This window comes from Pithys albifrons, chromosome 4 (assembly GCF_047495875.1).
Source record: "Pithys albifrons albifrons isolate INPA30051 chromosome 4, PitAlb_v1, whole genome shotgun sequence".
In the NCBI taxonomy this organism is placed as follows: Eukaryota; Metazoa; Chordata; class Aves; order Passeriformes; family Thamnophilidae; genus Pithys; species Pithys albifrons.
This window is the reverse complement of record NC_092461.1, coordinates 59,217,760-59,219,139: the sequence shown is the minus strand read 5'-3', so window position 1 is coordinate 59,219,139 and position 1,380 is coordinate 59,217,760. Positions and strand designations below refer to the sequence as shown.

Sequence of the window (1,380 nt, the reverse complement as noted above, 5' to 3'; positions counted from 1 at the left end):
TTATATGTATCCTGGTATGTCAGGCACTGGCAGTGGCTTAATTCCTCAGTAGAGTATGCCAAGGCTATTAATGTTGATGACTTACTTCAATTAGGTCCTTTTTTACAGAACACAATTATGCCAGGTGAGTCCAAAATTCTTCTTTCCAACTACTGTAATTTAAAAAAAAAGATTAATGATATGCTCCCAGCTGATGGTCTTTAAAGGAGTAGAGAGAGGAAAGATTTCTTACTGTTCTAGGGCAGACTAATTAACTCTAATTGTTATCCTTTCATCAGAGGAAAATTCTTGTCCAGTAAGAAAAAGGGTAAGCAAAAAGCACCCAACTGATGGTTTCCAGTAGCTGACCTGATGAGGGTCAGTTACTCATGGCTGTCATTCATAGAATGGGTGTCTTACTCTTATTGACACTATTCCAAATCTTTCATCTTCTATAGATGGGACATTTTTGCCAGTATATGTGCTTGTATATGGTTTGCCAAGATGTTCATTGGCCCTGAAGAATGCCCTCCTCGTTTACAGGCTTTCTAATTAAAGGAAGTTCTGCAACTACTTATAAGAGCACCTGTTTCTTGAAGACAAACACGTTTTTAAGTGTACCCCCTTTACTGAGAGAAAATAGGATCCAGTGTGTGTGTACAGAAATAATGACAAATCATCTTGACATGAATATTTCAGTATAATATGCCAGACATACGTTTCTTTAAAAAGTACTTTTTCATAACTACGGCCATGCCACTCTGATGCCTGATCCCGTCAGATCTTGGAAGCTAGGCAGGGTTGGGCCTGGTTAGTACTTGGATGGGAGACCTCCCGGGAGTACTGGGGGCTGTAGGTTCTAGTCCCGAGGACTTCACTGTCATGGTCCAAGCTCGCTCAGCCATGGCAGATGAACCTTAGGAGTTAAAGGGTGGGGCCAATTCTGCGCATGCTGAGCCTCACCTAAAAATCCACTGTGCAGGCTTGAAGAACACACCAATGTGGGTAGAGTCCTTCCCAAATCTTCATTTGTGAAGCCTAGCCATGATGATGACATTTTTCATGTAATTGGCACATTGATACATTCTGCATTCTGAACTTTGCTAACTTTATCAATGTTATTGAAAATATCTATTCCTCAGCCCTATGCCAAGTTACCATGGCTGAACATCACTGCTTGCTGCTGGGGTAAGTGCTCCCTGATTACTGAGCCTCTATTATTGCTCAAAAGACACCTTTCAAAGGCAGATATTTGTCTTGTATTTGTCTGCTACTGTAAATTTACACAACAGAACAGACAGAAAACAGAAAACTTCAGTAGTTTGCTATCATTAATGATGTTCCTCAGTTCTAGTGTTTGTATACAATTCTTCTGGACAATCAGAGTGGAACTTACACTGA

At 40.5% G+C, this 1,380-nt stretch overlaps 1 pseudogene; it reads left to right on the top strand.

The window, feature by feature from the left end:
• The first annotated feature begins 722 nt into the window (after positions 1 to 722).
• LOC139671746 (5S ribosomal RNA) lies at positions 723 to 838 on the top strand (annotated as a pseudogene).
• Positions 839 to 1,380: the final 542 nt, after the last annotated feature.